This window comes from Malania oleifera, chromosome 7 (genome assembly GCF_029873635.1).
Source record: "Malania oleifera isolate guangnan ecotype guangnan chromosome 7, ASM2987363v1, whole genome shotgun sequence".
NCBI lineage: Eukaryota > Viridiplantae > Streptophyta > Magnoliopsida > Santalales > Ximeniaceae > Malania > Malania oleifera.
Genome location: NC_080423.1, coordinates 52,510,106 through 52,536,117, shown reverse-complemented (window position 1 = coordinate 52,536,117; position 26,012 = coordinate 52,510,106). Strand labels below are relative to the sequence as shown.

The following is a 26,012-nucleotide window of genomic DNA, read 5'->3' as shown; positions in this document are numbered from 1 at the left end:
TAATAACTACTGATAACCGTCAATAACCACCAACTATTAACTACCTATGTTGGAGGTTGACATGTCACATTAATGGGAACTTGGTTGGTTCAAAATTTCTAGCCACTCGCATGAAGATAACTTAAAAGATTCAAATTTGCCATAGGCTATTCGACTGCTTTCAAGGTTCGATCAATCATCTGCTGTTAGGGGTACAATAACTAATTATGGAAGGTGGGTCGATTGATTATTTAGTGAAAATTAGGGTTTTTCTCTTTATTTTCTTAGATGTTTGCATCTTTATTTGGGTAAAAGTTTGTTTGTTCAAAAATTGAATATAAAAAATATATATACGTATTACCACTAGAGGTATGCATGAACACCTCCCCAAGCTTAGACTTATGCACTGCCTATCCATCCGAGTCCCATTCTCTCATCTCACCTTTGCATCTCTAACTCATGCATCACTTCATATGCATATAGACACTACCATGCACATTTGGCATGCACAAACATAACCAAAAGGGGAAAGAAATAAATAGAGAAAGAAATTACTTAGCAAGTATAGAAAAACCAACACCCAATAGTGCATACGAACCATTTTAGTAGCATTGAGAAAGAAGAAAAGAGATAAAGAAAGATGGGAAGAAAGAGAATCTAAAAGAGGCTAATTGGCTAAAAATGGTTTACTAAAGGTCAGACAGAGGTTTAACACTTTTGCTCTTTTCTTTTGTCTATCTATTTTATGTTTGATCAAATGGGCGAATGGTGGCTTTTATAGGCGCGAAGGGATTGTTAATACAAGAAAAAGGGGTTTAAGACTTATGGAAAAAGGTTTGGACTACTAAACAAAGAGTTGGTTGGTGAGCTAGGTCTTAGCTGATGAGGGCGTTAACTAGAGAGGGAACATAGGGAAAGGAGAAGAAAAGGGGAGGTGGACCATGTTTTTTAGGGTAATGGTTTGAGGGATGACATGGTCATAGAGGGGGCTCATATGACATGGTAGCAACTTGCTTGACAAATAAATATAGCGAAGTAGGCATCATAAGTAGTAATGCTCATATAGGGATGGTCCCAAAAAAGGAAGAAGACAAAAGGATAGGTGTTTAAAAAAAAAATAAAAAATGGTTTTGCCTAGTTCCCCCTTATATATATTTTTTAAAAGTTTCATAATCAAAATAATGCCATTTTCTTGGGTAGATCTAGGCATGTGCATGAACATTCTTACATGTGGGTAACATACACCATTTTTTAAAAATATTTTTTTATTGTGAAAATGACATCATTTTCGCTAGGTGCTTTTGATGTCACAGTTATGCGTGGATCCCATATAATGGGTTTTTTTTTTTAAAAAAAAAAAAAAAAAAAATTCTTTTGGAAGGTAATAATTTTTTTTTTTTTTTTGCCATTTTTGGTTGAAATATTTTTCGTTTTATTGTCTAGAAATAAATGAGAAACATATAAATACAGAAACAACTATTTTGCTCGGGAGTAGAAGGTAAGACAAGAGTAAAGGTACAATAATTAGAACTAAAACAAGGATAAGTAAAGACTAATCCAAGTAAGCTGAGGTTGAATGGCTAAAGGGTTGCAATGGTGAGCGGATTACTCATCATCTCTATTCGCAAGATGAAAGAAAAGGAAAGTTTTGGCAAGTAGATTGCATACCATCTCTATAAGGAGTTATAAAAACATAAGGGTGTGGTGGTGAAAGGATCATTTGAGTTGAAAGAAAAGGAAAGCAATGGCAAGTAGATCTTCACCATCTTTGTAGAAAAGTTAAAAGGGGGTGGCTAGAATGAACTTGTCATATTTGAACAAGTTGCCTACGTACTCAATTACAGGGATCAAGTCTGATCATAGTTCACATGATTGTTTAACTATGGAGAGCAATTGACTCGATTAATTAGGGCTTTTCTTTTGGTTGCAATGGGGCCAAGGTTTTGAGGGCATCAAGTCCAATCATAGTTCACAAGATTGTTTAACTAGGTAGAGCGATTCACTTGATCAATAAAAGCTTTTCTTTTGGTTGTAAGGGGGCTAGGGGTTTGGGGTATTTAAAGAGGGATATTTAGGCTTAAGAATTTCATTTTTCAGTTATTAAAAATAATCTTCCTCTTATTTTTATGGCCACTTGCTTGTCTTCCCCCCTATTTACTATTTTTTTTAATGCCTTTCAAAGATGATGGCATCTTGATGATCTTAATTAGAGGAATGCCAAGGAGAATATTGGGCTTAAGATGGTTGACTAAGGATTAAAATTATGTGTCATGGTAGCTGAAAAATGGCGTCCTATCATTTCAAGCATTAACTCTCCTTATTTAAAAGGTATTGGAAAGAGACAAAAGTAGTTAGACAAACAGGTAATGTTAGATGAAACTTGAGTTTTTATTGTAAAAAATGATATCTACACTAAGATTTAAAGCACTATTTATAGTCAAAATTAAAATCAATACATATAGAAGTTTTTATGCATGAAACTTCTTGATTGTATTAAAACTAAATAGTTGTTGGAACTTATCTCCATCTATATTAACTAAAATGATGACTCCCCTTAAAAATACCTTCTTTTTATTTAGGGTCCTTCATAGTTTTGACTGAGTTCCCTTTTAGGATAAATTTTTTTTAGCGAGGGTCTTCTTTATAACCCAATCACCTTCTTTGAAAATGTTGGGACGAACTTTCTTATTGCATGCTCTTGCCATCCTTTGTTGCTACAACTGACCATGGTGGATTGCCTTCAACCTCTTTTTATTTATCAAGTTTGGTTGGTCCATTCGACTTTGAACCTATTCAGTCTTAGTAAGTTTGACTTCTATTAAGACCTTTAACCAAGGGATCTCCACTTTAATTGGCAATATTGCATCCATCCCATTGACTAAAGAATACGGAGTTGCCCAATGGACGTCGTGATGGAATTCTAGTAGGCATGTAATACAAATGGTAACATATCATGCCAATCCCTATATGTGACGACCATATTCTCAATATCTTTTTTGATTTTTTTGCTCCGAATTTCTACTACCCCATTGATTTTTGGTCAGTAAATGGAAGAGTTATGTGTTGTTGGATCTTAAACTCTTGGCACAATCTGACAACATCCAGTTATTAAGATTGGTGGCATTGTTTGAAATGATCTATTTTGGTAATCCATATTAGCATATTAATTCCCTTTTTATGAATCACACAACTACTCTCTTGGTGATGCTTGCATAAGAAGTGGCTTTAACCCATTTTGTGGAGCCATTTATTGCAACTAGTATGAAGTGATTCCTATTTGATCCTTATAAGGGAATAGGTCCACTAATGTCCATTCACCACATAGAGAATAGCCCAGGAGTTGTCATTGTATGTAGTTGTATATGAGAGGCTTTCAACTTGTTTGCATAAATATGGCACTTATAGCATTTTCTCACAAAATTGATGCAATCAGTCTCCATAGTGGACCAGTAATAACTTGCTCGCATTATTCTTCTTGCCAACATGTGTCTATGTAAATGAGTAAAGCATGAGCCTCCATGCACTTCTTCCATGATTAGAATTGCTTATTTTTCATTCACACACCTTGGGAGGGTCATATCTGAACTCCTTTTATATAGAGTATTGCCACTTAAGTAATACCTGATGGCCAAGCATTGAATATTACTTTTATCATTGTTATAATCATAGGGTGAATATTTTTGTTTCGCCAAGAATTTCTTTATATCATAGCACCAAGATTTGCCATTTAACACTCGTTTTATAGCCATATAATGAATTGGGCTATCATTGATGCTAATACCCAGGGGCTAGATCTTCTCTTCACCATTGCCCTTGATCATAGGTGCTAAAATTGCTAAAGCATATACAAACCTATTTTCAATTTAAAGAAGATGTTCAAAGGAAAGGTACTTGAATCTCTTCACTCACTATTCCATAAACTGATGGTATAGTATCAATTTATGATCCTTCGTCTTCTACTATTCCATAAGCTAACAAATTATCAAAGTTGAATCACTATATACTTCCAAGTCTTGGATACCCATCTCTAATAAGACTAGTAACCCTGCAATACATGCCTCATACTTCATGATGTTACTGGTGCAATGAAAGGTCAACTTAATGGCGATAGGGTATTGCTCTCCTTGAGATGACAACAAAACTGCCCCTATTCCATAGTCGTCTACATTTACAGCACCATCAATATATGTTTTCTACATGATTGCTCCTTTGTCCATGACTAGAATATATTCATCAAGGAAGCTCATTTCTTCAAGCTCTTTTTCTTTCATCCTGTGTTAGCTAAGTCGTAAACTATTACTTGTCCCTTTATTTCTTAAGCTAACTAGTAGATTATGCCATACTCTATTAACAACATGCTCCAACAAGCCACTTGCCCTAACAAAGCCAATTTTTTTATCATATATTTCAAGGGATCCATCCAACATCTTTTGCCTTAAACTATGCCAGCTTAGGCGAGCACGCAACATATCCATTTCATTACTGAGTACTCAACTTTACATGGGTTAAACTTCTTACTCGGATAGTATATGGCTTTCTCTTTGTTTTCTGACTCATTACTTTGGCAGAGTAGGCATCCTATGGATTCTTCTAACACCATTAGGTACAAAATCAGGGGCTTTCCCAGTACTAAAGGCATTAAGATTGGTGAATTCTTTAAATATCCCTTCTTTTTCTTTAAAGAAACTTGACCCCCGTGTTCCTATTCTCTAGTATTTTTTTTCTTCCTTAATAGCTTAAAAATATGTTCACATGTAGCTATTAGTTGAGATATAAATTGGGTGCTATAGTTCAACCTCCTTACAAAGCCCTGAACTTGTTTTTGTGTATAAAGGGGTTCGAACAATTATATTATCAAGACTTTATTTAGGTCAACTTTTATACCTTTCTAGCTAACGATGAATTCTAGAAACTTCCTAAACTTAACACCGAAGGTACACTTAGCCAGATTTAGTCTCAACTTGTGTTTCTGTATCCTCTTGACTATCCTTTTTAGAATTTTCAAGTGTACTTCATTGCTCTTGAATTTCGCAATCATGTCATCCACATACACGTTTACCTCTTTGTGCATCATGTCATGGAAAAGGATAACTGTAGCCCTTTGATAAGTGGTGCTAGCATTCTTCAACCCAAAAAACATGGAAAATGTTGCAAAAGGTGTGCCATTGAGTAATAAGGGTTGTTTTTGCCCTATCTTCTTTTGCTACCTTAATTTGGTTGTACCCTGAAAACCCATCTATTAACGAAACATCTTGTGTCTTGCTATGTTATCTGCAAGCATATCGATGTGAGGCAATGGGAAGTTATCTTTAGGGTTTGCTCTATTCAAATCTTTATAGTCAATATACATCTTGACTCTACCATCCATTTTGGGAACCAGGACAATATTTTCCACCCACTCTGGATAATATGACACTTCTAGGAAACCCATATCAAATTGTTTTTTCACCTCCTCTTTAATTTTCATCTTGCATTCAGAACGCATCCTTCTAAGTTTTTGCCTAACCAGCTTACACCTAGGCCATATCAGGATTTGATGGACTACCATATCGGTATCTAAACCTAGAATGTCTTGATATAACTAGTCAAATATATATATTTGAACTCATGCAACCAACTTATTATTTCTCTCCTTATTTGAAGATCCATAAATGTTCTAATCTTGACTTCCTAGGGGGCATCTTTCATCCCCAAATTCATAGTCTCCATTCCTTCCATATGAAGATTAATTTCTTTACTTTCTTTCTTTTATAGCCTCAAGATTTCCTTTGACATCTACGGTCCTTTATCTCCCTGTTGGAGGTTGTGCGGGATACTTTGATTACAATCGAGACCATTCAAAGGGCACTCTAGCAAAATGGAAATTTAGGAACACTTGGATTGTTCTTTTTTGTGTGATCACATTGATTGACATTTGACTTTCTAGTAGGTTCAGAAGTCCCTAAAGCCTAACATCTTCTTTTGGAACAACTTCCAATCAAGGACGGATAATGCAAGAAGGCTTTGGAAAAATGTAGTGGATATGAAAAAACACTAGACCAGGGTCATATGGAAGTCTCCCCTTAAATTTTGCTAGCCTCCTTTCTCTTTGTAGAGCAATAAAATAATCTCTATCCTTTTTTATTGGGTGAAGTTCTAAGCTGAAAGTATCCTTATGGTTCTTTAGTATCACTAGCTTAGTTATCCTTTACAGGTGTTCTTCAAACCCTTTTCCCACCTCATAGTTTTCCTTTAGCATATGTTGGGCGGATGTCATACTTATCTTTACAATCTTTAGTTTAGAAGCTTCAAAATATTCACTAAGGTAGGTTGGAGACACTATATTAAAAACGTGAAAAGAACTCTTGATTATTTTGTCATTAGTCTTAATGCAAGGCATTATTTCTGAATTGTTTACTCCTCGACTCTCTTCTCCTTTCACGGTTATCAGATGATTCCCATATATGAATTTTAAATTTTGATGTAAGGAGGATGGTACAACCCTTGTCATGTGAATCCATGTACATCCTAGTAACATGTTGAAAGAAGGCACAATATTGAGGAATTGAAGCACATTATAAAAGGTGGTTAGTCAAATCTCGATTTCTAAATCAATCTCTCATGTGATTTCTTAGTTATTCCATCAAAGGTCTTTACCATTAAATTGCTTTTTCACATTAATGACTTGTCCACACCTAATCTCATTAGTGTGGCATAAAGCTACACATTGAGAGCAAACCCATTATTCAATAGGACTTGGGATACAATCATCTTTCTATGTTTGACCGCGACATGTAGCGGGCTCTCATGGCCTCACCCATTCGATGGGATCATGTCATCTGTATATGTTATGTAGTAGTTATAGTTAGAATTAAAATAATGAGATTTTCAAATTGTTCCATGGCACATGTGGGCCTCGTTTACTTCCTTTATTAGAGTGTTCCAATGGCCCTCAGAGGCCGTGAGTAGCTTGAGTACATAAATGAAAACTAGGGTTATTTGATAACTCATTGTTTTTAGCCCACAATATAAACTTGGTGAGTTCCTCATCATTGAATTTCCTTTTGTTGCTTTCATCCTCTTCTTATCCTTTTTATCCTACCTTCTCCTTTCTTTTCTTTCTTTTCTCCAAATCTCCAATAATACAACATCTTCCATTTCGAGTCATTCCTCCAACTCCGGCTAGATTGGCTATACAATTAACCATATCAAGATCAATGACCTTTACTTTATACCTCTAAATCTTGGTTAATTGAACAAGGGAAAGGCACAACTAGTTTGAGGATTAGTGGCTTATTCTTTAGAGAGGTAACGGGATGGACTATTGTTGGTGTGTAGGTTACACTAGTTAGGGGTGTAGATGGGCTAACGACATTCATATTTTTGAATTCAAATGACTTGATAGGTTTGATTGATTAATTCATGCATGGGGGATGTTTATTGGTGTATGGTTCTAATGATAGGAGAAAAATGATGAATTCAATCACAATCAAAGATGGGATTCTATGATCTAGCAATTAGTTAGTATTGACATGGGGTTGAGCACTTCTTCAAACTTTAGAATGTCAACATGAATCAAGTCTTGGACCTGATGCTTGAAGATTAGGCAATTTTTCATGGCATTTCTAGGGGAATTCATATGGAATTCGCATGTCAAGTTTGGGTTATGGTACCTTATTTGTGGTCCTGACCTCATTGGGACAACTACTCTCTTCCTTTGGGCATAAAACTGCTGATGTAGTTATGTCAAAGGAATTGCTGATGAAATCGGTGTGTATCCAAATTTGTACTTGTATGTTTGGGTTTTCAATTAAGGATTGAAGTACCAAAATATTTTTAAATACCCAATTCAACCCCCCCCCCTCTTGGGATTACACCTATTTCAGTATTATATAACTCAATTGATTTAATCCGTGGATATCTCAATTAATTCAGTATTACCCAATTATTCTCATGTAATTTAGAAATTCATATATATTAATATTTAACACATGCACAACAGATATAATATGAATATAAGTGTGAAAATATAAAAAGAGATAGAGATATAGAGCACAGACATTGAATTTTTAACAAGGTTCGGCCAAACCCGGCCTTCGTCCTCGCCTTGGGCAAAACTCCCCAAGAATTGCGCTAATCCACTCCTTTAACTAGGATGAAGCTTCCCATTACAAACCTACTACTTACAAGAGGCATAACTTCCTCCTACTCTGCTGCTTACAAGAGGCACAACTTGCTCCTTCCTGGTTTTCAACCCAAACTGTCAATACACTAGATAGATGAAATTCTTGAACACTTAGATGCTTCTGAACAAGCTAATGAGTACAATAAAATTTTCCAACACATATTCATATGATAAAACTTGAAGCTTGGTATGTATGTAATGATAAGATCATTATATGAATGATATGCTCCACAAATCTACCTTTTAAGATTGTTGACAAAGTTTAGTTCCTCATCGACAAGAAGATCCTGAATGAGCAAATTTCAGATTTTAAGACTCGTCGATGAATGAATCTCCTCATCGACGAAGATCCTTTCATGACTCATCGACTAATCATCTCTACTCGTCAACGAGGCCATGTGGCAAAGTCGAGTATAAAAGGTTTTGGGAAACTTCTTGGTGAAAGAAATTCATTTTCCTCCGTTCTTTCTCTCTTTAAAAATTCCCTCACCTTCTCTCTGATTTTTTGGCTCGGATTCAGGCCGAATTGACAATCGGAGACCGCTACGGTGTTCTAGGGAAGATTCTCTACACATCTAACGGAACTTTTTTCTAAACTGAGCTTTTCGGGAAACACTCCTAAGTTGAGGTAAGAGTTAAGATTCTTAGTTTTGGGTTCCTAAAGGTTTTTTTAAGATTTATAGGTTGAGAAAATGTAGAAATAGTATATTATTTGGGATTTATCTTATTAAACTAGGGCTTTTGATTTAGACTCCGAGTGAGCGTCACAGCCATCTTTTGGGGGTTTTTGTTGGCGTAGTTCAAGAAACCAGGTAAGGGGGAATATATATATTAAACTAGGATTTTATGAATTAAACCAATAAAAATGGATAATTTATATATATGCATATGTTTTTGTATGGGTTTAAAATGCCATTCGTTTAAATTAGGTTTTCTGAGCCTAGGGCTGTTTTATTAGATATGTATGTGTGAAAATTGACTGATGAAAGGGTAAGATATTTTTGGGATAATTATGTAAATAATTAAAGGTATATTTTCAGTATATGAATGTTAAATGTTGGTTGGCATATTTTATAGGAATATATATATATATATGTATAGTATGGCATGAGTAAAATATAATTCTGTGTGGAATTATGATATATGTCTGAGATGCAGGATATACAGAAAATGAATTAAAATGAAAATATTATATGAAATATGTTGCATGTGAGTGTTAATGCAACCATGTAACCAAAAACAGTTGAAAGATGCTAGGACTAACACAAAAACAACTGAAAGATGCTGGGACTAACACAAAAACAGCTGAAAGATGCTAGGACTAACACAAAATAGCTGAAAGATGCTAGATATATTATGAAATGAAAATGAGTATGAAATGGAAATGAAATGTGAAGTGTGAACAATGTGAAATGGGAAATGCCACGTATAGTGAAATAAAATGAAATATAAAAGATTAAAATGTGAACAGTTGTGAAGGCGAGATAAATGATGAACAGAACAATGTATTATAGTAGTATCATTATTTGTGCTTGTAAAACATGTTACGTTTGGGCAGGGAAAACTCTTTGCTCAAGTGCTTGTTGAAAAAGGCGAGTGCCCTGGTTAGTATTAGGTGTAGCAATAGGCTGCATAACGTACTAGGGCGGAGCGAAACTATTTGTATGGGTGGGTAGATTTCCTTATTCTCGAGAGCCTTCACTAGTAAACCTTTGGAAGAATTGTGTGAGTACGAGATTACTTCTTCACCTGAGAACTTACTGAGTAAGGTGAGTGCCCTGGTATGCTTCAGTCGTGACCCTCGGGTTGTCTAAAGTATTAAAGCAGAGGGGTGCTCCTTGTATGGATGAGTAATCACCCCAATCCTTAGGTTATCTCGTGGGTAAAATATCTTGCATGTGATTGATTATGTTAAGAAAATGATTTCAAAAATTATGCTAAGATTTGCAAATGTTGAATAATATGTTGATTAAAATCTCATGTTGGCCACACGCTGATTTAATGTATTGTTTCTTCCCTTACTAAGATGTGTCTCACTTTAATACAAATTAAACTTTTTCAAGATCTCCACGGGATCGAGCTTAGAGAGCTTGAGATTAATATAGCATTTTTTAGTCAGAGAAAAGAAGAAAAATGGTATAAACTTGATGCTTTTTGGGTTGTATAAATTTATGTTTTATGTTTTTATGTCTTTTTAAGTCATCTGAGAAATGGATGAATGTGAATACTGGAAGTTGTGGTTTATGTTTTTGGAGTTATGTATATATGTGAATACAGGTGGATGTATGGTTTATGTTGGAATGTAGATAGATGTAGAAAACTTTAGTATTATACTGAATGAGGACTGTAGTTATGTTTTTCGCTACGTAATTATTAAGGGAATAATAGGTACAGGAAAATGAATGATGTGGCACTCGGGTCCCACAAGGAGGGTTTGGGGCACCACAAAGCATGATTAATCAGGTATGACGCACCAGACCAAGTTTTCGGGTTCGAGGCATTACAAACCAGCTGCGGAGAGCCATCACAAGTTTCTCACGAATGGATAAGGAACTCTTTTTCGAGACTTGGGAGTGCTTTCGGGACTTGCATTGTAAATGCCCACATCATCAGGTCCCCAAGTTGCAATTAGTCCAAACTTTCTATGAAGGGTTAGCTAAGAAATATTGGTCCATGGTTGATGCATCGTGTGGGGGTACTTTCCTTACAAAGCATAAGAACGAGGCCTGGATTCTTTTTGAAAATCTGGCTAAACTTTTCAGCAACACATAGATTCCACTTGTAGAATATGTAGTTCATTAACTTCTAAACCTAAGGGAGTCTATGAGTTGCCCACAAGCCATGACCTAAGCCTCACTCTACACACCATATCCCATAAATTTGATCAGTTTTTGTCTTTACGACAACAACGATAATCGATGGCAGGTGTGGGATTTTGTGCATTTTGTTCTAACCCTATACATACATGCTATAATTGCCCACATGCGCCCTCCCGACTTGAGTCCAGGCGTGAGGAAGTAAAGGCCACCCACCATTGGTATGGACGATAGACAAACAACTATGACTTGAATACCTATGGTTCCAAATGGAATCAATATCCCAACACCCCCTAGAGGCCACAAGCTTTAGGCTTTCAAGCCCAAAGATCTCAACAAAACCCTAGTGCTTCACTCCCTCAACCATATCCAAATTTCCAATATCCTTATATTGCAATGCAAAGGCAATCATTGTTTCAACAACCATCTCTTCAACAAACTAACCATGATTCCTTTCAAGAGATAGTGCTGAAAACCTTAGCTAAGTTGGAGGCCACTATGGGATAACTCACTAGGTCAGTTAACAAAAGAAACGAGGTAAGTCACCAAGCTAGCCGCAAACAATACCTAAGAGTCAATGCAGAATAGTATATGAAACCACAATAGACCCTTAATCATATTAAGTATATGCTCAGGCAATAACCACTCTCATGAGTGGTAGGGAGATCAACAATAGGGTTGAGGAGACAATAAGTGAAGAAAAAGGTAAAGAAAAGAAGATGGATGAACCTACAGAAGTAGGCGCCCCCCTTTCTCATGAGTCAGAGACAGACACTGAAGCATCTACCATGCCACAACATGAAACACTTCCCCACCATATTCCTACAGCCCCTTACCCTGTAGCTCTCCATGCACCCTTTAAATCTAAGAAGGAGACCACTGCTTAATCCATCATGGACACATTTAGGCAAGTTAGGGTCAACATACCTCTCTAAGACGCCATCAAGCAAATACCTACATATACCAAATTCCCCAAGGACCTATGCACGCAAAAGCAAAAATTAAGGGTGCATATGAACAAGCAATTCAAGCTAACCGAGCATGCAAGCTAAATCCTTTTAGGTCACCTCCCTCCTAAGCTCAAAGGCCCTAGTGCCCCAACTATCCCATGTGTAATTGGTAATTACAGAATTAATAAGGCCCTTTTGGACTTAGGAGCAAGTGTGAACCTTTTACCATACTCGATCTTCAAGAAATATAATTTAGGAGAGCTAAACCCCACCCTAGTAACATTAAGTTTTGCTAATAGATCTTTTAGGCAACCCTGGGGTGTGGTAGAAGATGTGGTAGTCAAGGTGGGAGATTTCCATTACCCTGCTAATGTCATCATTTTAGATATGGAGACTTCCACAAACCCGATCACTGTCCTTTTAGGATGACCATTCTTAGCCACAAATGTTTGCATTCAATGTAGGATAGGGATTATGGACATCTCATGGGGCTATAAACAATGTAGGCTTAACATATTTAATGCCTCCCAACATCCACCTAATGCCATCCAAGCTGTGGATGAAGACGTAATTGACAAAAATATTAGGGAAGAAACTCCTTCAATACTATGGAAATACCCTTGGGATAGTACACTTCAACTTGACAGCCCTACCACTGTTGCATTGGAGGACCCTTTTGAACAATTTATAATAGAACATGATGAGGTCCCCAATTCTGAGAATAAGATGGAGGTATGCAACTCAGGGTGGGAGGAAGAGAAGGGAGAAACCAGTATTAACTAGGAACTAGGATGAGTTCAGGTTGAACTTCAATGCATCTGGCTGAAGATGGTAAACTTAGCATTTTTGGGAGGCAACTTGATAGTTTTTCTTTTCTTTTTAGGTCCTTTGATTATTTAGAGGAGATTAGCTAGAAGTCTGAGTCTTTAAAGTAGGTCTTAGGATAAGTTGGAGGTGCGGCTAAAGGAGCGACCACTACGCATATGGGCAACTTAGTCCAATCACTGCACTAAACTAAGATGTGAAAATACCGAGAGAATTGACCATGTCCATGACCAGTATTGAGCTAGGTGTATCCTAGTCGAAAACACTGAGAAGTCTCTTAAGACTAGTGCTGCACCCGACCCTCTTTCTCTTGTCCCCTTCATGACCGTTCAACCCTGCTATAATATCCCACACCATAATGTCTTACCCAACTAACCTAGGACAAAGTTCCTTCCCAAACTCTTCTCCAGACTTGTCTTATGCTCTGTTACTGACTCCTCATATATCTCATATATGGGAGGAGCTTCGCCTTCTGCGCCAAGAATTTGAGTTCCTCCGATCCTCAATTCCTTAGTCTCACGTTGAGATATGGGAACAGATTAAGCAAGGGACTCAGACCATCCTTACATTTATTCATCATATCAGTTCCCATTCAGCTGCTTGTAACCCACTCTCATCCCCCGTTTCAATGGAGGTTACTGTTTATAGGTTGGAGGAAGTGTTGCCTGCCCATTTCGATGGGGGCAGCTAGCATTATTTTGACACTAGGGTGGATCACTCACCTACTGACGCCAAAGCCTCAGGTGGCAGAGATTTGAATGACTAGTCCCAACCAGTAGATGACGACTAGTAGGATAGAGTCTGGACTAGTTGGTCCAAGTAGTTTGTGTGCGCCTACAATATGTACTATGCCTCTGTGGCACTTTTTTGGTTTTTTTTTTAATTCTTTTTTATTCCACCTTGATTTTATGGTTTTCCTTATACTTGCAATGACTTTCCTATTTTGTAGTGCAATTTTTGCACATTTAATGACAACTTTAATGCTGCTTTTGGCTAATACGTGTCTTTTGTGCTATAGTATATCATTACATGCATGCTATTCTACATATTATATTTTGCAGGTACGCTGTTTGTTATTTCTGGCACTATGCACTGTCTTAACCCATGCCTGGATTCTATTTTCTTTCTACACTTCAGTAAGGACATTGAAGTTCTAGGTTGGGGGTAGGGGTGGCACACTATACGACACATTTTATGCATAAAAAATGACACATTTTAAAATTTTTAAAAACAAATTCTAGTGAACCATGTTAACATAATTTATACTCCTTACATGTACCTATATAACCCAGTGTTACATGCATAGGCTTCTCAATTACATGATTTCATTAGACTCACTAACAATGTAGTAAATTAGTGGTGCAAAATTCGCCTATCATGACCAACAACTTGATATTTCTTTAGGTAGTTGACTAGTGGTTTGTTTGGGTTAATACTGTAATGTAAACTCTTGTATTTAAATGGTACTTTATGGGGCTAAAAACACACTTACATGTGATTTATAGCACTTAGGGTTCTTTGAGAGCACTAAGAGAACAATTGTGGTGACTATGACACCTTGTGGGGTACTGTTGAGTCATTCATTCATTTCTCGAGTTTTTGACATCACACTTTGAGTTTATAATGCTCAACTTTCCTTTTTTTGTTGGATTTCCTTTGTCAACTAGTCTTTGCTCTTGTATTTGCTAGCTTAGAGGTGACATTAAGTGAGGAGATATAAATCTAGGTCTTGTAGCTTACTTAAGACCTAAAGGTTAAGCCACCCTGAGAGACAAACTTTTTCCATGGACTCCTGTTTGAGCTATATTCCCATTGGAAACATGAAGACAAGATAAGAATGTGATAATTGTCTTAACTGAGCATGCAAAGAAGGAAAATGAAAAAAAAAAAAAGAGAAACTTGAACAGAGAAAAATGACCAAAAAAAAATAAATATTATACAACTGCTCCGAGTAAAGATAAAAAGGTCAAACTAAGGACACAACACTACAATTCTGCACGTATGAAGGATCTTTTGACCAATGCTTTTACTAAATTCATGTTATTCTGGGAATAAGTTCATCTATGGTGGTCTTCATTGAATGTGAGGAGTAAGTGAGAAGATGCTAGGGTGAAGGACCCGACACCTCACTAAGGGTTGGATTCCTTTCTTATAAGACTAGTATACTCCATAATTCTAGGGTTAGTTCTTCGAATATGTGGGACATTTGATCATGATACCCTTCATCCCATATGAGAGTGAACCCATTCTCTTGAGTGAATTATGAAGGAATAAACCAGTGAGGCTGAGTTAAGACAACCGTTTTGTAGGTGCCCCAAAGCCCTCTGAGTGAGACAAATCATATACCTTACACATGCCCCGTGAAGTGGCCTATTCATACTTGGATTCACATGCTAATATTAACTTTGAATTATAATCATAGGTTAATCATCAATGAGTGGTGTCTTGAGATGGCTGTGTTGTGTTGATCTTTGCATGATTGAAATGCTATAGAGTGTGTGTATAATGGAGTTTTGTATGAAATAATATGTATGTAATAAGGTTATATTTTTTTATGTAGTACGGTATGTTTATGTTGCATGAGTTCTTATCTTCTGTTTACTACATTGGTGTTCGTGGGTATCACCCTAAGAACCCTCACAAGACTAGAACTCGTCCACTAGAATCAGCCTAGGGGTTTAAAGCCTTGTTGCATATGGTAAATGTAACCGCATTTCTCGTGAAAGAGGATGTAGGTAGGATTTAGTAGTTTTCTTAGATTTTTCTTTACTCGACGACTAGCAAAGTGTAAGTTGGGGGTTTTGATGAATCCCTAAAATACATTATTTAGACCCTCATTTACCTTTGTTTATCCTCATTTTATTATGTATTTGCCTAGAGTTATCATTGTTTAGAGTTATGCAAGGTTTGTTTGTCTTTTCAAGAAAAACAGGTTAAAACCATGGAGTTAGGCATTACAAGAAGCCGAAGAGGAGTTGGGAGACTCAAAGCTCAAATTCAAATGTCCAACCAAGCTCTGAAATCTTTAGATCATGAATGAACAAAAAAATGATGCTTGACTATGTGGCACGACCAGCAACACATACGGGCGACCTAGTATTCCACTGCGAACTCCAAGGTTCAGACTGAGATTACAATGCTGCAAGGTTCGTCTAAGTGACCCGCTGGGGTGACCACATGGATATACTAAGATAGAATTGAGAGAATAAATACTGAAAGTATCGACGAAGTGTCCAACAAAGAGGCCTTCAGGGGTGACCATGTCGAGATACTAAGATTTCTTAAAGATTGAGATCCTGCAAGTCTTAACCATCAGCTCGATCACAAAGACCCTGAGGCGCGATGAAGTCAAAGACATTGAAGATTTGAATCCCTGACTTCCTACGAGTCCTGACTAGGGTGCACACAAGAATGACAGAGGAGCGACTTGGTCGACAGCAATGATCTTCTACGCAAAATTTTCTACAAACTTTCCTAAATCGTAAAACAAACCTTGTAAACACTAGATCCTATAAGTATTCACTACGAACACAATATCTAGGTTCCTCTTTGGCCTTTTTTTAGGTTAGTGACAAACTTAAGATGTCATTGAGAGCCAAGTAAGATTAAGAGTAGCATATTTTTTCATTCCAGTTTCGATGTGTGCATGAAGTGTTCGAGAAACCGGTGGCGTTAATGTGCTATCGTGTATATTACATGATCACTCTCTTGTACCATCTGGCATTAGTGATAGACATTTTAAATACTAAAGGGATGATCTTTTTACCTGCTTTCTCCTTTACTGCTTTCAATTTACCACTTCCCATTTACTTGTTGTGTGTTTGGTAAAAGATTGTAGATAAGGATAAGCACTACTACGTATCAGTCAGAGGGAAATAGTTGGCTACAGAACTGCGGAGGTGTTTGTTATCGTTAAAACAGGGTATACTTCGGTTCCCGACTGTGCTTCAGATGATTGGTGCACCCTTGCTGCCCTGTGCCCTCGATTGAACCTCTCCTGCTTTGGCACGCTTAGGTTAGTACTTCTATCGATGTCTAAAGTAGCGTAGTCAGAGGCATGGCGTCGAACATCTAATTCAAACCCTAGCATTGCTTTGTAGGAGTAGGTGTTAGCTTTACTATGATCCCAAAAGGGGGGTGAATTGGGATTTTCAAATTTTATCCCCTAGGTTAATCCACTAACAACAGTATTACGCAAACCTAAGGTCAATCTAGTGTAGATAAAGTAAACCAATATAAATATACAATGAAAATTAAATTGCACAATCAATTTAGCTAAGCATGCACAATAAAGCAGTAAATAAAGATGACACCTAGAAATGTGATCAAGGTTCGGCAAACTGCCTACGTCCCCGCCTTGGCACACATGCATAAGGATTACACTATAAGATCACTTAACGGGTGGAGCAGCACCTAATACAACCAGGTCAAATAGCACATGACTGACCTAAACCTTTACTAAACAATCCTTCTCAGGTTGGATTACCACCCCCTCAAGCCACGCCTAGAATACAACAAATTTCTCAATAAAATTTGCGTACAACTAATATGCTTCTTAACTAAGCAGATAATCAATACACTATTGAATGATATGATAAGATAAGATCAATGTAGTCTTAGTGTATACTCTCAAAAATTTATGCAAATATTGCAATCAGTATGTGAGAGTGTAAGTAATAGGATCTTTGCGTTAAAATAATAGTCTCAATCACAATGCAGCAACAAAGATCACAAGCGCACTTCAAATATCTCAACAAATATTGTTCTCAAAATAAACCAAAAAAGATATTAAAAAAATTTATTTGATCTTTGTGTCAAGATGATAATATCAATCAAAAGATATAGCGACAAAGATCTTCAGCACTCAAGAAAATATCTCAAAATGTATTTCTCAAAGATAACCACAAGAGTTATTTTGAAAATGATTTGTAGAATATTTTTTACAACCAAAACACAATGTGAACTCCTTGAGTATTGCAATGACAATGCAAAACCTAAAAGCTCAATGAAGTATTCCTAAGGAAGACTTATTAACAAAGTCTCCTAGAAACACTTAGGGCTTACTCTCAAGATAAATAAATTTCAATCAACAGCAAATAGGTGAGAGTGTAAGCCTAATGAGAAGAACACTCTAGCACACTTACGAAGTGATTTTAGCAATAAGAGCGAGTAAGAATAAGTGTAGGATGCTTGAAAATGAAAGTAGGAATTTTTGAGTTTGAGAGGATTTTTCGCTAATTAAGATAGCTAATCCATGACTAATTTTTGCAAATAAGAGGGTATATATAGAATTCCCCAAGATTATAACTGTTTGGGACATATTGTTCATTTTAGAAAAATGTTAAGTGAGGTTAATACAATTTAACAGTCTTTTAACCTTGGTAAATTTCGCCAACCCCAGAGCACTGGTCGACTGTACTTAAGGTTTAGTTGACTGAGTGTCTCAATTTGGTCGATCGTGAAAAAATTGAACTAAGAAGATGGTTGACCAAGTGGAAGGCGATTTTTTAATTCACGCAGTTTGGTCGACCACGCTTAGTTCGGTTGACTGAACTGGTCGAACTTTGATTGACCGAGATATTTTGAACGTAAGGGTTTGGTCAACTAGGAGGTTGGAATTTCCCACATGGGGGTTCAGTCAATCGGAGCGTTGCCTATATATTTTTGGTTGGTTGACCGAGGGGTCAACATGTTGATCCAGGGAGGTTCGATTGATTGAACTTCCCTTTGTATCAAGGTTTGGTCAACCGAGAATGCTAATTTGGGTATTTTCGGTCCTTTTCTCTTTAAAATGCTGACCCTATTCACCTGATGATTAACTTATTTTAATAGGGCACTCTTTTATGCAAGTATGGGGGACCTAAGGTTAGTGTAGGTCTTTTTGAGCTTATCTATCTAATCATGCATGTAGTGCATTGATTATTACAGACCATTTCCTATTTACTATTACAGACCCAAAAAAGAAATGAATTAAAATACAACATAATATAGTCTTCAGGGTCTTCAAGCTCCACTTCATGTGCCATTAATTTGATTTGCTAATTATATACTTGCACATAAACTAGATGGCCATCAAATACTTGAGTATTTGTCATTGTCTAAATCGGGTGTGACCTACGAGGTCAACAGTAGGGTAACATAGAAATTTACTCGCTTTCCAGTAGTGTAGATTTACTTGCTTTCGTTTAAGTGTTTTTAGTAGTTGGATAGAAAACAACACCCAAAAATATCACCATTTACTTCTTTTTCATAACAAGGATATAATAAACTAATTTGGAAGTGGTTTGATAAGTCTCCTAGATCAATACCCGACTTACCCACTTTCTACTTAACTTAGGATAGTTAGGTTTATAAATATTATTTTTGGTAGTTAAGGACCCAAGTCTTGGCGAGCCTACCAGCTATAGCTGGGACATCTGAGCAAATAGGACTAAGGGTTCCCATGTAATTAAGAATTCCTAATTTGACCCAAATTCATCCTTAATTACATTAATTATAATTCATACCACTAAAGAATTATAATTGCACTCCCTGTCATATTCGAAATTAGATTTCAAGCTCCTATTATTAAATGCTTATTTATCTCCCCATGTAAAAATTATAGATAACTGTCTATTAAATTAAATTACTAACAATTTAAATAATTGACATATTAATTCCCTGAGGCCTACCACTTAACTTATTTGATGTTTTGGATTCAAAATCCACCTACAGGGTTTGACACAATCAAAACTTATAAGCTTCCTGGAGGGGTATCATCAATCCCAATACTGGGACGTGGATTCCATCAATAGTTAATGTTCACCATACATATAACATCATCACCCAACTCACTGAGTTAATTGACCCATAAAGAATCTCACTCTTATATGAATCAAAGCAATAAACATTATATGCACGTGTCCTATAATCATATCAACATTAAGAGCATAAGCATTCATAATAACCATGAGGTTTTAATTCTTTTATATAGTCAGTATAAAAACAATTACCCCAAGATTGTCCTGTTCAATATACACAAAGTGTATTAGCACAAGGAGTTGGAACTATACCATTCCCAATAGTCAAGACAGACCAATTAAAACCTTGTGCTATAATCCTACCAATAATGTGTCCAATTTCATTTAAGACTGCGAACAATAAACTTATATTCTATAAGAACTGATGATCTAATATTCTGTGTATAAGTTGTACTTTACGCGCTAGATCACCTATGATGTATAATAAAAGAACACATGCATAATCATTAAATAAAATAATATCTGGCAAACATTGCTCACAAATATTTTCATTAAAATGGAATAACTGAAGTTATTAACAAATACTAAAATCGATTACATAAAGCATGTCTTTTAGTATAAATCCCTAACATAAAAAACTTTTTCTATTCTAAATTTTTAATCAAACATACAATCAACGAACTATAGGATTTCTTGTTTCAATCAAAAAATTAATTTCCAATCATTCAACAGATTTTTCAATATTCAGCAATATCAATGTTCAGCACATTCTCAAGTATTCAATAAGATTCAATGTTTAGAAAGTGTTAATATTCAACAAGTTCTTAATGAAAATAAAATCATGCACACAACTGATATCTTGAAAAAATTTAAAAGAGTCGGAAAGAAGAAGCTAAACACCATATTTTTTACAAGGTTCGGCCGCAGACTACATCCTTGCCTCAAACAACCCACTATGAGGATTTCCTTTCCAACTTTTTTGCCTGGTGAAGTAAAACCTCTCTCCATTCAAGGTGGAGTTCCCCTATCTAATGAGAACAATCCTCTCACTAGGCAATGATTCATAATACCTAAATCTTCAAAACAATATAGCCAAAGCAAAAATGCTTGTACAAGAGAAAACTCCTCAAATGAGCAGATTAGTACACATTAGAATAAAAAATACTTCAAATAAAACAATATGAAAGAGGAAGCTCGAAAGTATGTCACTAGAAATATGATTTAAGAGTGTGAGTTTTGAAAGATCAAATCAGAATTTCGTGAGTATTCAGCAATCACACACCAGCCTCTTCAAAAAAGTATAACTAGAGAGTTTTGAAAGAATAATGTTCGTGCCGTTCTTTTTTCTTTCTTCCCTAATGTGCAAGAATATGATTTTTTAAATAGTGCACTAGGGTTTCAAAAAGTTTCCCTCAAATTTCCTCTCAATTTTGAAACCAATCATGCAAGTTTTGGAAACAAAATCAAAATTGTTAAACGTTTAAACATATGCATCACTTGACTGGACTCAAGTGGTCAATTGCCTGTGCTCTTTTAAAAATAGCACATTTTGAAAGTCCGAATGGGGTCAGTCGATCAGTCCTGATAGCTCAGTCTCCAATGCCTATTCTGTTTGCATATTTTCAAAGTTAGTAGCACCTTAGTCGCCTGATGAAAAATCATCAGTCGCTTGTCCTTTCAGCAACACTTGTGTTTCAATATTTTGGTTCCAAACTTAAATTTACACTTTAAACAACTTAATTTGGATTTTAAGAAAATGTTTTCCATGTGTAAAATAGGAAATATTTTCCATGTGTAAAATAGGTCTCTATGTCCATGATATATCCAAGGAGCGTCAATAATTCAATATTGAAATTTGAAGTACTGACATGAGACTTTCATACGATTATTTTATATAAGTTCCTAAGTCTTCATGTTGTGAAGCTTCCAAGATTCATCTGAGCTTTATGAACTACTTCATTGAACTTCATGTCCCACATGACTTGATTGCTTTATATCTTTCATGATTCATGACTTTAAGTGTACATATCATTTAAGCTCTTCAAGTATGCTCACTTGATTTCACAAAAACAGTTAAGTCTTGAAACTCAAACTTAAATAGACATGTTAAGTGTTAGCTTTACCGTAATCCCAATATGGTATTTTTAAAATTAATGCCCTAGGTCAATCTCCTAATAGTTGTATTACACAACCCTAAGGTCAATATAGTACAGATAAATTAAATCAATTTAAGTATACAGTGAAAATTAAATTGCATAATTAGATTAACCAAGCATGCACAAGAAAGCTGTAAATAAATATGACACCCAGAAATGTTATCAATGTTTGGAAAACTGCCTACATCCCTACCTTAGCTAACAAGCACAAGGATTACCACTATGAACTCACTTAGTGAGTGGAGCGACACCTAAATAACCAGGTCAATTAGCACAAGGTTAACCTCAACCTTTACAAACAATCCTTATCGGGCTGGATTACCGCCCCCTCAGGCCACGCCTGGAATACAACATTATTTTCATAATGTAACTGGTACAATGATTATGTTTCTCAGTAAAACAGATATGTACCAAATGTGATCAATCACATGCACATCAACAGTATACGCAGTGTAAGCTCAGTGATGTGTATTTTTGTGCAAAAAAACATTCAACAAGATGTGATCACAAGAATGTTCAAAAGTGTTTTAATCAAGCTATATTTTTCTCAATAACGAATCAAGGTTTCAAAGATGCTAATCAAATATTCAAACTAACTCAAAATATTTTCCTTCAATGAAATAAGCAGCAAAGTAGTTTGAAAATATTATAGCTTGTGAAAAATATTTGCACAACAAAATATAGCTCTAGGAATATTGCAATGACAATGCAAGAATCCTTAAGCTTATGAGTTTATCCCAGCAAAAGATTTATAATATTCAAATCTATGGGATAAACTTAACTAAACTTCCTAAAATCAATATCAATAATCAACCAAAGCAATGGGAGTATTAGCAATATCTAATAAGCACTAGCACAATCAAAGGAACTCTAACAATGCTAAGATGTATCAAGGGAATGAAGAAATGAGAGTATTTGGGCAAAATAGGATTTTTGAAATAGTAAGGATTTTTGTTAATGATTTTCTTAATCTTGCTACTAATCCTTACAAATGAACTCACATATATAGACCAAGGCCAAATTATGACCGTTTAGGATATGTAGGGCATTATTAGATTTGTTTTAAATCAAGTTAGAAAGATTTTCATGTTTAACCCTTTTAACCATGGTAAAATATTAAGTAACTTGAGAGGTTTTGGGTGGCTGAACTATGGTTTAGTCACCCGAATAGACTCAGCTAAAAAAATCCATTTTTTGGGTCTTGGTGGCCGAATTCAAGTTCAGTTGGCTGAACAAAAGTTAAAAACTTTCTGTTCGCAGTTCAGGTTCTCGAAGCTAAGTTTGGTTAACCTAACCCAAGTGTTCGATCACCTGAAGCCTATTTTGAACTAAAACCTTCGTTGGCCTAAGTTGATGAAAAGTTTGCTTTTAAGAGCTCAGTTGCTCAGAAAGGATACGCTTATTTTTGGTTCGGTCACCCGAAACTAGATCAGCTCGCTAACCAACCAGTAGTTCGGGCACCCAAGGTGTATTGAACATCAGAAGTTTGCTCGTCTGACCTCTCACAGGATTCTCTCTCTCTCTCTCTCTCTCTCTCTCTCTCTCCCTGATTTGTGAATGATAATGAGGACTTATTTGTGCATAAGTGTTGGGACCTAAAGACTCACTAAGGTCTGCTGAGCTTACCATATATCCTATATGCTTGATATGCAGACAATTATTACAAGACATTTTTCTCCTAATTACTATTACAGACCCGCATTACATAAAATGAATTACAATTATAAAAGTAGTCTTTAAGGTCGTCATGCTTTGATTTCATGTACCATTACTTGATCTATTAATATAAACCAACACATATGCTCAAAAGCTATCAAATACTAGAGTATTTGTCATTATCAAAATTGGGTGTGACCTATAAGGTCAACATTCTTCCCTTTTTTGATGAAAACAAATACACTATGTAAAAAGTGGGTATAGCCTTAGAAGGCTCCCTCTAACAATATGCATAATATAAAAATTTATCAATGCAAATAAATTTTCTTTTAAGTTTAAGTGCAATCGAATTTTTGCCCTCTTATGCATCTCCCCCTTTTGGCAACAGCAAAAAAGGCTATGAAGTTAATAACCTTAGGCATTGGGAATAAAACATTAGCACACAAGAAAAGTTTGGGGATTTTTAAAAAATTTCAGTAACATGCCATTTGAAAATAAAAAATTTCCAAAAAATTCATGTATATAAAAAAAATGACCTGTTTTGAGTTTTAATATTAACAACTTATCCACAACTACTTAACCCAAATAGTTCCAGTATGATCAAGACATAAGACATAAGCACAATCATTATCATGCAGTAGATATAAGAATTATGCATTGCAAAATACAAACAAATTCATAAAGTCTAAACCAACAAAAGATAGCAATAGTTATATCAATTGTTAGACTTGAGATTTGTTATAAACCTCCTCCTAGGTTGATGCACTCTATCAAATGTCTAGGAAGCATCTTTACTATGCATGAGACCTAGTTCACGTCTAATTTGTATGAACTTATCTTCTGCAAGTGGTTTAGTGGAAATGTCAGCCCATTGTCCATTTGTGCACACAAACTCAAGTGCTACATCTTCTTTCTGCACATGATCACAAAGGAAATGATGTCTAATTTCAATGTGTTTAGTTCGTTAATGTGAGATAGGATTCTTTGCAATGTTGATTACATTAGTATTATCACATTTAATCAGTATTGTATCGTAGTGCAACCCAAAATCCACAAGTTATTATTTCGTATAAAGAGTTTAAGAAGAACAACTTCCAGCTACAATATATTCTACTTGTGTTGTGGATAAGGCAATTGAGTTTTGTTTCTTGGAGAACCAAGAAACGAGAGATTGTCCTAAATACCGACAAGTGCCTCTAGTACTCTTCCAATCAACCTTACTACTGACAAAGTCAGCATCAGTATAACTAACAATCTTAAAGGTTGTATGCTTAGGATACCATAATCCTAACTCTATGGTTCCAACTAGATACCTAAGGATTCGTTTTGCTGCCAATAGATGAGATTCCATAGGAGCAGCCTGAAACCTAGCACACATGCACACACTAAACATAATATCAGGCCTACTAGTTGTAAGATATAAAAGACTCTTAATCATGCCACGATACAATTTCACATCAACAAGAATTGCTTGCTCATCTTTATCAAGTCTGATGGAAGAACTTATAGGAGTACCAAGAATTTTACTATCTTCCATATTAAATTTCTTTAGCAAGTCCTTGACATATTTAGATTGGCATATGAAAGTTCCATATTTAGTTTGTTTAATTTGTAGCCCTAAAAAGAAACTAAGTTCACCCATCATGCTCATTTCAAATTTACTTTGCAGGCATTTAGCAAACTCATTACACAACTCATCATTGGTTGCTCCAAAAATGATATCATCAACATAAATTTGAACTAGAAGCATATCATCATTTTTGGATTTGACGAAGAGTGTAGTGTCAATCTTGTCACGAGTAAACCCATTTTCTAGTAGAAACCCACTAAGCCTCTCATACCAAGCTTTAGGAGTTTACTTCAATCCATACAAGGCTTTAGACAACCGATATAGATGATCTGGACATTTATGATTTTCTAAACTAGATGGTTGTTCTACATACACTTCTTCATTACTGTAGCCATTAAGAAACATGCTTTTAACATCCATTTGAAAAAATTTAAAATTTTTAAAAGTAGCATAAGCAAGTAGCATATGAATGGCGTCCATCCTAGCAACAGGAGCATATGTTTCATCAAAATCTATCCCCTCCTCCTGATTATAACCTTGGGTACCTAGTTTAGCCTTATTTCTAGTTACTACCCCATTCTTATCTTTCTTATTTCTATATACCCATTTAGTTCCAATAATTTTATGATCATTAGGCCTAAGAACTAGTGTCCACACTTTGCTTCCTTCAAATTGATTAAGTTCTTCTTGCATGGACATCACCCAAGACTCATTCTCTATTGCTTCTTTAATATTTTTAGGTTCTTCTTGGGACAAGAAAATAGAATGACTCACTAGGTTTTTCAAGGAAGATCTTGTGGCTACACCACGGGAAGGTTCACCTATAATTTGATCTATAGGATGGTTTCTAATAAATTTCCAATCTCTATGCAACTCTTGAACTTCATTCCCATTGTTATTATCTTCAAATGATTTATCATTAATTTCTGAATTCTCACTTGCATTGTTTTCAATAGATAGCTTGTCTAAGCATTTTCTAATGTCAATGAGAGTTAAGGTTCTTTTATTGAAAACTCTATATGCTTTACTATTAAGAGTGTTGATTTAGGTATAATCCCAAGAGGGGGGTGAATTGGGTATTTTAAATATTCTTTAAAACTTTTTTACCTCTTAATCCCTCTTTCAAAACTTAACCAATTACTTATCAAGTTTGAGT

The 26,012-nt window shown here is 35.7% G+C and overlaps 1 non-coding gene across 1 annotated transcript; it reads right to left on the bottom strand.

Annotated features, from left to right (window-relative positions):
• Positions 1–10,652: 10,652 nt before the first annotated feature.
• LOC131161149 (small nucleolar RNA R71) lies at positions 10,653–10,758 on the bottom strand. Its single transcript, XR_009138307.1, has one exon. It is a non-coding gene; the product is annotated as a small nucleolar RNA R71 (small nucleolar RNA).
• Between the last annotated feature and the right edge of the window lie 15,254 nt (positions 10,759–26,012).